The sequence below is a fragment of the Physeter macrocephalus genome, unplaced genomic scaffold, assembly GCF_002837175.3.
Source record: "Physeter macrocephalus isolate SW-GA unplaced genomic scaffold, ASM283717v5 random_99, whole genome shotgun sequence".
Lineage (NCBI taxonomy): Eukaryota > Metazoa > Chordata > Mammalia > Artiodactyla > Physeteridae > Physeter > Physeter macrocephalus.
In genome coordinates, this window is record NW_021145376.1 from 1 (window position 1) to 12,293 (window position 12,293).

General features: G+C 52.4%; 1 long non-coding RNA gene across 1 annotated transcript in view; it reads right to left on the reverse strand.

Moving 5' to 3' along the window:
• Positions 1-587: 587 nt before the first annotated feature.
• LOC114484847 (uncharacterized) overlaps positions 588-12,293 on the reverse strand; it is a 20,583-nt gene continuing 8,877 nt past the window's right edge. Inside the window, exon 4 of the long non-coding RNA XR_003678213.2 lies at positions 588-8,303. This is a non-coding gene — a long non-coding RNA (uncharacterized lncRNA). The remainder of the gene's footprint in view (positions 8,304-12,293) is intronic.

A 12,293-nucleotide genomic window follows, 5' to 3' on the forward strand; every position in this document is an offset into this window, starting at 1 on the left:
TAGGCCATAGCAATGCTGTTTAACAACCATAAAAACCCAGTGGCTTAAAACAAGCATTCATTTAGCTCATGAGTCTGTGGGTCAGCTGAGCGGCTCTGGTTTAGGCTGGGCTCCTGCGTCTGGGGTTTGGCTGGCTGTTGGTTAATCCACTGGGGCAACTCAGCTCCTCTCCATATGTCTCCCATCCTCCAGCAGGCTAGCCCGGGCATGTTCTCATGACAAAGCAGAAGTGCAAGGGCAAACAAGTGGAAATGTACAAGACCCAGCCTTGGAACTGGTGCAGCATCACTCCAGCCACATTCCCACCTGACCACAGAGATCACAAGGCTAGACCAGGCTCAAGGTTTGGGGAATTAGACTCTGCCTGTTAAGTGAGAACACTGCAGGGTCTTCTTTTTTTTTTTTTTAATTTATGCAAATAAGACATTTACTTATCTTTCCTTATCATAAACACTTTTATATGACAATACATAATGGTATAAATCATCCTAATGACTGCAAAATAGTTTATTATAAGAACTGCCATAATGAACTAGATAATGCATTTGACTAATTTAACTGATTTGTTGCTACATATACAAGTTCATTCAAGAACAAATATTCAGTTCTTTTTTTATTGTTTTTTTTAAATTTTATTTTATTTATTTTTTTTATACAGCACTTTCTTATTAGTTATCTATTTTATACATGTTAGTGTATACATGTCAATCCCAATCTCCCAGTTCATCCCACCAGCACCGCCCCCAACTTTCCCCCCTTGGTGTCCATACATTTGTACTCTACATCTGTGTCTCTATGTCTGCCTTGCAAACCGATTCATCTGTACCATTTTTCTAGATTCCACATATATGCAATAATACACGATAATTTTTTTTCTCTTTTTGACTTACTTCACTCTGTATGACAGTTTCTAGGTCCATCCACGTCTCTACAAATGACCCAATTTCATTCCTTTTCATGGCTGAGTAATATTCCATTGCATATAAGTACATCTTCTTTATCCATTCGTCTGTCGATGGGCATTTAGGTTGCTTCCATGACCTGGCTATTGTAAAGAGTGCTGCAACGAACATTGGGGTGCATGTGTCATTCTGAATTATGGTTTTCTCTGGGTATACGCCCAGTAGTGGGATCAACTGCAGGGTCTTATTGCAAAGGATAGAGGTACAAGAAAGACTGAAAAATGGAGGTTGTTAATACAATCAGTTTATCGCAATAGAGTGTTTATCATGCGCCAAGCAGTGTGCTAGATCTTTTACACTAGCTGTTTATTTCTTGAACCATTTAATTAGGTACGATTATTAGCCCCCATAATCCACTTAGGGAAACTGAGTCATGTGACCATTAAGCAACTAGCCCCAGAATATAGTCAGAATTCAAGGTCAGGTCTGTTTTACCCTTAGCCACTGAGCCACACCAGCTCACCCAACTTCCTGCAGCTGCTCCAGCCCAGACATTAGAGGACAAGAGGCTGGGTTCCCTGAAGGCTCCCTCTGCGGTCAGGAACGTCCTGCTCACTGAGATGAAAGCCCTTTGCTGGGAGAGGCGGCTCTGCTGACAAAGGACAGGCTTCCTTTAGAGTCGGTCCTCCAGGAGGGGAGCAGGTGGGAGCCTTGGGGGTGGAGGGAAGGCTCTAGTGTGCAGCTGGTCCCTGGACATGCAGAAGAGGGGTCAGGAGCCCACAAGCTTCGCCTGCATCGAGGGGTCCAAGGCAGAATGGGGTTTAGAGGACAGAGACTGCCCGAGCTACTGAGGCACTAGGGATGGTCCAGGCCCACAGCTTCTGGTACATATGGGCCCAGAGAGGAGGCCCAGAGAGGAGCAGAGACTTAGGGACACACAGCCAGAGGGAGGCCAATGGACACTGGACACTCCTCCTGCCTGCCGGTGACCCAGCTCACTCCTGCGTCATGTCAGGGCATCCCTATGGGCTCCCACTGAGAAGGGGGCCCAGGAAAGGCAGGGGTCTCCGGGACCTCACATGGCCTGGTCCTCGCGTCTCCAGGGAAGTCAGGCCTGGGGGCTTTCAGGGCCCGCTGAGCTATTTCTATATCTTTTCTTCAAGGAGATTCAGTGAACATGGTCTGATCGGCAAACATCTTTTATTACGTCCACTGCTCCAGGAGCTCCGCTCTCTGAGACAGATAATGCCCCTTATCTCAGCCTGGAGAGTGGAGTGGGGGAAGGCCCGGAGTGATGAGCCCCGCTCTAATGATAAGGATTTGGAAGCACTAGCCTCCGCAGGTGTGAGCAAACACAATGCCAGGGGCACGCTTGGCGTTTGCAAGGGGAATTTTACAACGTGGAGCCCTTGGCCACATAGAGGACGCAGCGGATGCACACCCTGGATGCCACGCAGCCTGGGCCTTGCCTCTGCCCCTGACTCCCTGGGTGACCTTGAGCAGGTCAGGGGACCTCTCCGGGCCTCCTTCTCCCTATCTACTGGAGGAGGTATGGATGAGAGTAGGGGTTTTCAAAGTGGATTCCTTGGGACCCCAGGGTTCCCTGGAATAGTCTCAGGGGCATTTTGAAGTGGGAGTGGGGAGCGGGGGAGTAGGGGGCAGTGGAGAAAGTGGAGCTCTGGCCCTGCCCCCCAGCTGCCCCCCAGATCAGACTCGCTTTTATCTGCTTGGTGTGCTGGGAGTCCTTGTAATATGTCATATCAACAAAGGATTCCCCTCCTGTCAAGGAATCTTGAAAGCCTGGTCTAGACGAGTCGTGAAGGCCCTTCTGGGAGTCTAAGGGAGGAGGATGGGGCGGGGGAGGTGGGGAGACGGGATTGGGGGGCTGCATCATGGGGGAGGGGTGTCAGGACTGAGAGAAGATACAGCCCCACCTGGCAGACTTCCCGTATCCCCCCATTTCTCCACCCGCTTTCAACCCAGTGCCTTTCCCATGCCTCCCTCCCTTGAAAAACCTATTACCTGCCTCCCACTGGGTGGTCTGGCCCCAGTGACAGGGAGGATGGAGATGGGGAAGGAACGCGGGAGGGCGAACCAGCTGATGGAGGGCCGCAGCAGGAAAGAGGTCTGGCTGCAAAGCCCAACACCACTCTTCCAAGCTGTGTGACCTGGAGCATGAGCCTTCACCTCTCTGAGCCTCCATTTCCTCCCCCTATAAAATGGGGAGGGTATAGTGCCTTCCCCATAGAATTGTGAGGCTCAAATTATATGTCACAGTGCTTAGCGCAGGACCTGGGACAGAACAGGTGTACATTCAGAAGGACACCACACAACCTATATAACAGAAGCCCAGCGGTGGTTGTTAACTCCAGACCACTGGCAAAGCGGGGTACTCCTGAGTACCCATGGGTTCGGGGAAGGGAGAGGAAATGACCAGGCGGGGCAGAGATGCTGGTACTGGACACCTCCTGAGTAGCTCTGCAAGTCCTCTCACCCCCGCCCAACACGCACCCCTTCTCCAGCCACTGCTGCGGACCTCACGCAGCTTCACGTAGGGGCCACTTCACAGCACTGAGGATGCTGACCCCTCGCTTCTGGCCCCTCTTCCGAAGCTGGACTCCCACGCGCAGCCAGAAGTGTGGGGAGCCAACACCCCTAGGCCCACCTCGACCGGTGGGGGACAGGCGCCAACAGGTAAATGTTTCTCCCTCTGACCCCTAGGTGGACAGTTCAGAGATGTGTTTCTTAAGTCTTCTCAGAAGGTTCCAGCAAGGTGGAACACCGATCCCCCGTGCCAAAGGCTAACTGGATAATGCTTGCCTCCATCTCTCTTCTATTCCCCTGGTCCTTGGGATCTGGTCCCAAATAAACCACCTGCACCCGGCCTTGTCTCAGAGTCTGCTTTCTGGGTGGCGGACCCAAGCTGAGACAGATGTGCTCCAGGAGACGGGTCTCTGCAGTGATGAGCCCGCTGGTGCTGCCTGCTTGGAAGGCTTTCAAAGAGTCTCCTGGGGTGATCCCAGGGCCCACCGCCAGCCACCAGCCACCACGAGGCTGCAGGAGGCGGGGAGCAGAGCTGGAAGCACCAGCTGACAACAGCGAACTACGGGGAAGCATCACTATCCCTGTAGGAAATATTCCACGGGCCTGGGGGAGGGTGGGAGGGAAGAAAGGTTTGAGGCAAGTGCTGGTTATGTCTCAGGGAGAGTCAGGAGGACCCAGGCCCTCACCCCTCAGGGACCCACACTCACCAGGAGTACTTGGAAGCTGATAGAGAATTCCGGCAAAACTCTGAGTCAGCTTCCTCTGCAGACACCACAGGATCAGAAGCACCAGGGCCCCAGCCCGAGCACGAAAGGGACAGAGAAAGAGACGGGCAGGGGAGGCTGTGGGCACTCGAGGCAGACAGGCCAGCTGAGTCCTGCTCTGCCACCTCCACGCTGTGTAACCTTAGGCGGGTGATTCACCTCACTGAGCACCCCCCCACATCAGATCAGAGTGAAGATCAAATGAAGTGAAGGGTGTGAAGGGTTAGGATGGTGTCCGGTACATAGAAAAGACTCAATGAATTTGGCAAAAGTTATGTGTGGACTTTGTACACTGTGATCTCTATAGGGTCAGGGGAGGCACCATTATACCCATTTTCTAGCTATGAAGCCCAAGACTCAGAGATAACAAAGGATTTGTCCCAAACCACATAGCCGGTAGCAGGCAGAGCTGTGATTTCAGCCCAAGTCTGTGTGATCCCAGAGCCATCACCTGAAAACCAAAGCAGACTTATCCATGTCACTGTCCCTTCTCTCTCACATGATTCCTTTAAGAGAATCCCTGTAGGAAGTTCAGACGACAGCTGAACTGTCCAGATACATCAGACGGCAGCACACAGGTTCCTCAGGTTGGTGCTCACAGAGTCTTTGCCTCCTCCCCACCTCCAAGCCCATAACCCAAACCCTGGCCCTGCCCCCTAGAGGGCCTGGTCAGGGCTAGAATTCTAGGGCAGGGATCACATCGCCTATTCACAGCCCTGATGGAGTGGGATGAGCATAAACCAGATGGGGTTCAACCTCAAGTTGCCCCCTTACTGGCTGTGTGACCCGGGGTAAGTGACTTCACCTCTCTGAGCCTCAGTTTCCTCAACTGTAAAAGGTGAATTGTAACACATGGCTGATGTGAGACAGCATAGAAAGAAAGAGTACACAGTAGGTGCTTAGGACTCCCCCACCGGCTCAGACAGGAGTGGGGCTGGATGTGGGGTGGGAGGAGGCTGGGTCTCCCAGGCCCATCATAGGAGAATCTAGCCTCCAAGGCTCCTGTGCAAAATTCATCCACTCCTGGATGCCTCAAGAGGTGGTCATGCAGCGACTCCCCAGGCAGAGCTGAGGTCAAGGCCGGGGGCCCAAGACTTAGTCAACCACAGCAGGACACTGGCCCATGCATCTGCCAATGGGGAGCTCGGCCCTCCCCAGGTGAAGGGCAGCAGGGAGCAGGGAAGGGGGGCTGATCCTGAACTCCTTCCCCCTCCTTAACCAGCCCTGAGGGCTCAGACCACTTCGGCCCCTTGCTCACCACCAACACCCTTCCTACCCCTGCTGGCCATGGGAGGAATGGCTGGAAGCAGGAATTTTAGAATTGGACTGCCTCGTTCAAAGCCCTGTCCTAACCATTTCCAGCTATGTGACCTTGGGTAAAAAACATCCCTAGCCTGAACCTCAGTTTCTTCAACAATCAAAGTCAGTTTTCATACAGATTAATGAGCTAATACATGTAAATCGGTTAGAATAGGGTCTGGCACATAGTAAGTGCTCAATAAATATTAGCTGTTCCTATTTGCGGCTCTAACCAAAGTTCCCCCCAGAATCCTCCTTCATGCACCAGCATCTCCACCCCACCTCACACCCAGTCCAGACACCTGCACTGTCTTGGCTTCTGACATAAGGCAAAAGATGTGGAAGAAGGCAAGAAGGTATAAAAGCAAGGATTCTCACCCCAGACCAGCTAAGGATGAATCCCTGGGCTGAGCACAAGAGTATCCAAGAGGGCAGGAAAACACTAGATTCTAGCAGAAACTCTATAAAGGTACAGAAATCTAAGGCAAAGAGGACCCATCGGCCACTCCCCACTCCCTGCATCAACACAGAATGAGAGCAGAAGACATGTCTGCCTGCGGGGTCCAGGCAGAGGGCCTGAGCTTACTGTCTGCAAGGTCCCTACCTCCCAGAGGGAGAATGTTCCCCCACACACAGAAGGCCACAGGGTGGGAGAGGAATGCGGGGGACAGGCAGTGATTAAGTGAATCAAGAACTAACAACCACACAAGACCAAGAGCATCCCAAGGAGGGAAAGAGGCAGCGGGCATGGGGAGCCTGAGCCACAGAGATTAGGTTTCTGCCCCTGGTCAGAATGGAAAGTTGAAATAGAAATTAAGCTCAGGCTTAGAGCAATAAAAAGGGCTGCATTTTTTGCACACTGCCTTTGGTAGATGAGCAACTGAGAACGCAGTGTTACCAGGGTTCCCCTGCTACAAGTAACACAGCACTGGACAACTTCATATTTCTTTATTGGGTGGTCCCCATCATTTAACGATGGATTCCTAGAAGTAAAATTGCTCAGAGTCAAAGGCTACTAACTGCTAGGGCTCTTAACACAATATAGAAGCACTCTCTTCCAGAAAGCTCGGACCAATTTCTATGCCACCAGCCAGAGATAAGGAGCCTGCCTCACTCCACACACCCTAGCATCAAGGATCATTATTTTGTCCACTTTTGCCAATTTGTTGAGCCAAAAATGAGACTCTGGCTGTTTCCATTTGCATTCTTCAGTTACTAGAGTGAGGTGCAACAGTGGGTTTTGGGAAAGTGGGAACGTTAGGATAACAAAATCCTTGTTAAGCATAGGTGTGTGCACAGGAGTTTTTATGTAAGATGCCCACAATGGCTATAGCTGTCTCTCCTCTCCTGGGAAAGCTCCCTCCCCCGTCAGACAGCACCATCCTGGTGCATGGCTGCTCCGATCCTCAGTTTCCTCATCCATTAAATGGGTAGAACACCTTTTTTGTAGGAAGAAAGCAGTGGATTTTTATTTATAGTTTGGCATCCTTTTCCCTCTCCCTCTCATTGCCCTAAATTTCCTGGCGATGTGGTTTGGCCACAGGAGGACTTGACTGGCCACAGTGATTGGTACAGGAATGGGCACATGACCCAAATCTGGCCACACACAGGCCAAATTCTGGGACTTGGATTTAGCTGTTGAGTGACTCGGACTCTTGTTTATCACAGATGCGAAGGAGGAATCAGCTGGTGACCATCCTAGAGGCAGGAGGGATAGGCTTGCTGAAAATGATGCAACAATGAGGAAGTAGAGCCAAGAAATGAAGAAAGGGAAAATGCATTGGTGGTCCTATCCATACCAAACAGTGTCTAGAGGCTGGATCAATCCTTGCCTGAAGCAGTCCTACCTCTTTTTTCGTTATGTAAGCCAGTGAATTCCCTTTATTATTTAAGCTCCTTTGAATTAGGTTTTCTGTCCCTGGCAACCCAAATTGCAGTATACACTGAAGATGGATATCACTTACTGCAGGGACAGTGCCTGGTTTGGCACATAGGGGACACTCAGGAGACTGCAGCCTTGTGCACAGAGACCTGTGCACAGAGGCATAGAACAGAGTCATCTGGGTTTAAATCACAGCTCTCCTGTGTGACCCTGAGAGCAAGCAGCTCTGAGGATGCCTTCTCAGGTTTTTGTGAGGATTAAAATAAAACCCATGTAAATCACATTACAATTCTCAGCCCAACTCAACAAACGATCCTTATTATTTTTTAACAGTATTGTTATTACAGAAATGGTTATTATTACCTATCTCCCAGGTTTGACAGTGAGCTCCTTGGCGGGGGGCAGGGTGGGGGGCGGGTGGAGGGAAGGACAGAGTTTTTTGGCCTTGTGCATCTATTGCAACAACCTGAATTATCACTGAATTGTTGATTCAGTGCTGCATTTTGCCTGCTTGAGCCTTGTGGCAAGTTCCCTGCAGCCAGGGCTCAGGACTCACCTCTGTGCTCTGGAGAGGGTGGAGAGGTAAGCCATGTGCCCCAAATCCTTCTTCAGTGCATAAGTGGATCCTAGGACCTGCTGTGTCTAAGCATCACAGCTACCAGGAGGCCATCACCATTCTCCACTTTGGGCAGGTGAAGAAACTGAGGGCTGCCATGGTGATGGGGAGGGCAAAGGCCCCAGGGCCCCAGGGGCAGCAGCTGAAGCAGCATTTGAACTCGGATCCATCGAACTCCAGGGCCATGCTCCCTGCACAGGTCTCAGAGGTGGCATTCGTGGTGACGAGAGGCTTCAGTGAGCTCGTGACACACCCCGACGGGGAAAGAGATGAAGGCAGCCCCAGAGCAGACTGGACTGCGGGTTTAGAGGCAAAGGTTAACATTCATTAATATTGTTGTTGCTATTATTACATATATATATATATATATATATATATATATATATATATATATATATAATACTAGATGGTTGCTGCTGTTTAAGGAAAAATGGTCAAGCTAGAGAAGAGTGAAGGGCCCAGAGGATCAGTGGGGAAGGGGCTCAGGCAGATGGGAGATGAGAGATAGAGAAGCCGAGGCCTCTTGGTCCTAGATGGTTGCTGCTGTTTAAGGGAAAATGGTCAAGCTAGAGAAGAGTGAAGGGCCCAGAGGATCAGTGGGGAAGGGGCTCAGGCAGATGGGAGATGAGAGATAGAGAAGCCGAGGCCTCTTGGTCGGGGACGCTGGGTCTCTGGCTCCTGGAAGCTGGACAGGGGAGTGAGGGTCTTGTCCCTGGGACCTCACTGCCTCCCCGCAAGGCAGCTCATTCAGAAACAGTAAAATGCCCCCTACTCCTGTGAATGCGCCAAGGGGAGAGTGGCTGAGGGCCTGAGAAGGCCTAAAAGGACTTGGAAAGTTCCAGAATCAGATCAGAACTAGGAGATCAGGGCTTCCCTGGTGGCACAGTGGTTAAGAATCTGCCTGCCAATGCGGGGGACACGGGTTCCAGCCCTGGTCCGGGAAGATCCCACATGCCACAGAGCAACTAAGCCCGTGCGCCACAACTACTGAGCCCGCGTGCCACAACTACTGAAGCCCGCGCGCCTAGAGCCTGTGCTCTGCAACAAGAGAAACCACTGCAATGAGAAGCCCGCGCACAGCAACGAAGAGTAGCCCCCGCTCGCTGCAACTAGAGAAAGCCCACACACAGCAACGGAGACCCAGCACAGCCAAAAATTAATTAACTAATTAATTTTTTTTTTTTAAAGGAAGAAATAGGAGATCAGGGAGGTTCCCTCCCCTTGGACACCAAGAAACAAACATCACGACAGCTGTGGTGACTGAGCCTGAACCCTGGAGAAACCGAGGCTCAGGCAGGCTGAGCAGCTGGTCCGCAGCTGGGCTGGGGAGCCCGTTAGACTTGCAGCTCGGCCTCTTTCCCAGCACCAGGAGCCTCCCTCTCGGGTCCCTAGTCAGAACCAAAAGACATGGGCAGGCAGGGCCCCTCCTCCTTCCCTCTCCCTCACAGGCCCTGCCCAGGTCTGCCCGCACTAAATCAGCCAGCGTTTGGTTCCCACATGTGTCTCCCAGGCCTACGATGGGAAATCCTGCCCCCCTGCAAGGCCTGGGCAGGGTTGAGAGGCTTAGGATACCTGGTGAACCGATGAGGACACGGAGGCTCAGAGAGGACCACAGCAGGCCCTGGTCACTGGCTGGCCGGAGGCAGCGGAGATGTTAGAACCCAGGTGTGTCCCCATCCCCGGTCCCTCCTGACTCTGACCTTCCACAGCTAAGAGGAGGCGGCAGGCACCTTCCTGCAGGGCCTGAGTGTCTGACAAGGTGGGGGGATCTGGAGCTTCTGAGCAGCTGAGGTTCTCAGGATGTGGAAACACAGAGGCACGAGGCCAGACGCTCTCCTCCAAGTCTGATGCAGGCAGAAGCGACAATTTACAAGCACCTTGGGACAACGGGGGAACCATCTCTGCAGACTCCCAGCGCCTCTAAAAGCCGTCTAACTTTCTGTTCCTTCCTCTGTCCCCAACAGCCATCGATCCACGGCGGTCCCCTCTGCTCCTCCCATCTCCACACCCACCAGCTGTCCCGCCCCGGGGCAGCCCCTCTGAACCTCAGTCTCCTCCTCTGAAACTGCAGATGATAAAGCCACACCCCCAGGACTGTTTTGAGGGTGGCTCCTGGCACTTTGTAAGGGCTCAGTAATGTGGGGTTTTTTTCCTGTGGAAAAGCAGCCCAAGTCTTGGGACGCCCCCCAATACACCAGGCCTGTGAATCCCTCCCCCTCATCAGGGTGAGGCTCCAGGGACATCCTTGCTGCCCCTTTGCCCCTTGTCTTCCCAGAACCCAGAGTCAGGAACGTCCATTTCCTCGGGATCATTTCTCCCAGCCCCCTTCTCTGTGGTCTTCCAGGCCTAGAGCAGGACCCCCATGAGCTCAGTGAATAATTGTTGAATGATCAACCAACAGGAAAAACAGGGTTCAGGAAGCTGCCACCAGGAACCCCCTCCTCCAGGAAGACCTCCCTGACCCTCTACCCAGGCTGGGTTAAGGGCTCCTCATATGAGCTCCCCTGAAACCCCCAACTATTTCAAGTGTAGGCTCTGGGGTCCAAGCCTTGGCTATGAACTGGCTAGCTGTGGGCCTTTGGGCAAGTGACATAACCTCTCTGTGCCTCCATGTCCTCACCTGTAACAGGAGGATAATAATAACAGTGTCTGCCAAGGAGAATTTTGAGGGGTCAGGGGACGAGCACCGCACACAGGGTGGCAGCAGGCACATTCTGAGCGCTCACAGATGTGAGTGGTTTTGACTAGCGGTCACAAGCGTCACTCCGTGTTGTCTGTTTACCAGACTGTCTTTTGCCACCTGCTCATGAACTCACTGACACTTGTCGCAAAGACGGTTGGGCGCTTCCCAGACCCCCACGGAGCCCCTTCGCAGCTTCGGTGAGCCTCCCCGCTGACTCTGGCCTCCCCCTGTAAAGTCTGCACCCACAGCTCTCCTCCAGAGGCTGGGCTGCTTTGCCCACGTCTACAGAGAGCTGAGCTGCCTGGGCCTGTGCAAGCCCAAGGCTGGCCCTTGGCCAGAGACTGACAGGTCACCAGCTGAGACCAACTGTGAGGTGTAACTTATACACCAGAGTCCCCCGAGGGATCAGGCTGAGGCTGCTCCCTGAGGAGCTTTGCCTGAAATCACACTCTGGCTTGGCAGTCCCCCAGCCATCCCCCACCCTGGCCTGCCTTCCTCACTTTCTTACACCCAAATCTTCATCTCTTGAAGCCACCTATGGCAGTTGCAGATGTCCTGCCCACCTCTAACCCCACTCTTTTTTTTTTTTTTTTTTTTTTTTTTTGGCATGCGGGATCTTAGTTCCCCCACCAGGGACTGAAACTGTGCCCCCGGCAGTGGAAGCACCGAGTCGTAACCACTGGACCTCCAGGGACGTCCCTACCCCAGCAGAGCTCTGGGATGTTCAGACACGCCTGTTGGAAGGCACCCAATTTGTAAGATGAGGGAGGCAGCAGAGGAGGGGAGAGGTGTCAGGTAGGCCTGATCAATCCTGGCTTCAGCCATTTAGGGGCCATGTTATGAAACTCCCTAAGCCTCAGTGGTACCATCTGTAAAATGGGGCGAACCCTAGAACCCACCTCAGGGTCATTGAAAGGATTGAATGAGACTTTGTGTGAGTCAGCACTCACTTAATGGAAGTTAATAGAATTAGAGTGAAGAGTCTCTGATTTTAAGATCCAGTGAACCCAAGGCTCCAGATTTTATGTTTCTACATGGCTCACGAGTTTAAGACTAAATCTTACTAGAATGTTGGCTCTGTGAGACAGGGATTTGGTCTGTTCTGTTCATGGTTTTAGTCCCAGTACCTGGCACCCAGGACTTGGGAAATACATGAGGGACTTCCCTGGTGGCGCAGTGGTTGAGAATCCGCCTGCCAGTGCAGGGGACACGGATTCAATCCCTGGTCCGGGAAGATCCCACATGCTGTGGAGCAGCTAAGCCCGTGCGCTACAACTACTGAGCCCACACGCCTAGAGCCCGTGCTTGGCAACAAGAGAATGAGAAGCCCACGCACTGCAACAAAGAGTAGCCCCTGCTCACCCCAACTAGAGGAAGCCCACGCACAGCAACGAAGACCCAACGCAGCTTAAATAAATAAATAAATAAATTTTAAAAAATAGGTGAGCAATGTGTGTTTGTGTGTGTGTGTTGAATAAATGAGTGAATGGGGCTTCCCTGGTGGCGCGGTGGTTGCGCGTCCGCCTGCCGATGCAGGGGAACCGGGTTCGCGCCCCGGTCTGGGAGGATCCCACGTGCCGCGGAGCGGCTGGGCCCGTGAGCC